This window comes from Vigna unguiculata, unplaced genomic scaffold (assembly GCF_037176805.1).
Source record: "Vigna unguiculata cultivar grain cowpea cultivar isolate G323 ecotype 2 unplaced genomic scaffold, ASM3717680v1 ptg000056l, whole genome shotgun sequence".
In the NCBI taxonomy this organism is placed as follows: Eukaryota; Viridiplantae; Streptophyta; class Magnoliopsida; order Fabales; family Fabaceae; genus Vigna; species Vigna unguiculata.
In genome coordinates this window covers 35,001-37,500 of record NW_028196704.1, presented here as the reverse complement: position 1 = coordinate 37,500, position 2,500 = coordinate 35,001, and positions in this window count along the sequence as shown.

Sequence of the window (2,500 nt, the reverse complement as noted above, 5' to 3'; positions counted from 1 at the left end):
TTGGAATGGCCTCCAAATGTCCCCAAATGAATACCATGAAATTCTTGGTGCACGAAAGTTTTGAGTTCGGAGGGTTTTGCACATGGCCAAGGTTGGCGGTGCACCGCGGCATAGCTAAATGGCTTGGTGGGGAGTTTTGTGAAAAAATGAAATTCGTGGTTTTTGAGATGTGAGGGTTGGAATGGCCTCCAAATGCCCCCAAATGAATACCATGAAATTCTTGGTGCACGAAAGTTTTGAGTTCGGAGGGTTTTGCACATGGCCAAGGTTGGCGGTGCACCACGGCATAGCTAGATGGCTTGGTGGGGAGATTTGTGAAAAAATGAAATTCGTGGTTTTTGAGATGTGAGGGTTGGAAAGGCCTCCAAATGCCCCCAAATGAGTACTGTAAAAGTGTTGGTGCACAAAAGTTTTGAATTGGATGCATTTTGCACTTGGCCAAGTTGGTCGGTGCACCGCGACTAGATAGGTTGGTGCCAAAATTTGTCAAATTTAAGACCTTGGCCAAACTGAATGAAATTTTGTGGGGAGGTTCCTGATATTGTTTAGTGGTGGACTGGAAAAAATGAGGTCGAAATTCGAAGTCTACATGTGCTTTTCTATTTTTCCCGATTTTACACATACCCGGTAAGTAAAAAAAATAAAAAAAATAGTTCCCCTTCGAGAAAAATTATGAAATTTGGTGAGCAAGGAGATACCATTATTCTACGAATTACTGCAAAAAATCGCATCAAAATTCGAAGTATAGCCCGAGATATGGACTTATGTCTGCTCAAAAAAAGTGTATCTACTTGTACAATTTTGCCTTTTGCATATTAACCTCTTATAGGGGGGGAGTGCTCCTTGAGCCGGCCAGCTCCACACTGGCAGGTTTTAAAGGGAGCTTGATGAGGCCTCCCCCCTCACGTGGTGCGTGCGTTAGCATGTTTATCATGGCACAACTAGCCTCTTCATAGTTGTTGAGCTTTATTAATACCAACACACGGTCGTCACTGATCGTTGGTTAGCTCGGCAGCTAGTCCCTCGGATATTGTGGAAAGTTATTTTCATGCCTAGCGATGCTTGACCCTGCGTCACTTGATGTTTCCATTTGCTTGCTTGCCCATGGTAGGTGGGGGGTGGACCGTCTTGTGGTGTGGTGTCTTGCGAACGTGAGGGTGTGTGAGTTGTAATCGAGATGCACTTGCTGGCTGGCTCCATGCCTTGCGTATCGAACGGTCAAGCATGCATCTCTTCCATTTTCACCCGTTGCCTTGGGTGATATTGGTTGATCAGTCCCTGTGTTGCCTACCCACTAGACGGTACTTCTGTGGTTGCTTCGAATTCTATCTTTCCATCACGAAGAGGTGTTGGAGGATCCTAATGTCACGCACGTGTTCCATCTAGTGAAACATCTCAGTGATGCACGTGTTGTGGCTAGTTCTTTTGGATGCGGTGCATTATATGAACTCGGGTTTACTTTAGCGACCCAGTCAACATAATTCGGTTGTGTCCCTTGATTGAGACGTTGTCCTTGAACTTGTTGTGAACAATATCGTTCTTCCACAACCCGTCGTCTTGAGTGCGATGGAAGGCAAATAAGATGTGCTTTGGCATGTCATGCACGTACTCGATTGCGGGAAGTGTGAGAAAGTGTTGTTGACAACCCGTGGGAAATGGAATGTGGCAAATCGTGATGAGCTCTTCGTGGATCTGCGAAGAAGACGACCTTTGGGCCTGTTGGAAACGAGGGAGGCGATGTTGAACTGCAAAGAAGATGGACTTTTGGGTTGTTTGAATCAATGGGAGGCCACGCGAGAACTCCGAATACTATGGACTCTTGGGTTGTTGGAAGCAACGGGAGGCCCCGCTAGAACTCCGAATACTACGGACTCTTGGGTTGTTGGAAGCAAGGGGAGGCCCCGCTAGAACTCCGAATACTATGGACTCTTGGGTTGTTGGAAGCAAGGGGAGGTCCCGCTAGAACTCCGAATACTACGGACTCTTGGGTTGTTGGAAGCAAGGGGAGGCCCCGCTAGAACTCCGAATACTATGGACTCTTGGGTTGTTGGAAGCAAGGGGAGGCCCCGCTAGAACTCCGAATACTATGGACTCTTGGGTTGTTGGCAACGACAACTTGGGGGGATGACACTGGAAAAGAGTGAACTAGGCCAAACTGCGAACAAGGCAACTTGGGGGGATGACACTGGAAAAGAGTGAACTAGGCCAAACTGCGAACAAGGCAACTTGGGGGGATGATGCTGGAAAAGAGTGAACTAGACCGAACTGCGAACAAGGCAACTTGGGGGGATGACGCTGGAAAAGAGTGAACTAGGCCGAACTGCGAACAAGACAACTTGGGGGGATGATGCTGGAAAAGAGTGAACTAGGCCGAACTGCGCCCAAGGCAACTTGGGGGGATGACGCTGGAAAAGAGTGAACTTGGCCAAACTGCGAGGAGGGCAACTTAGAGGAAAGTTGGAAACGAGGGAGACTTAGCCGAACTGCGAAGAAGGCAGGT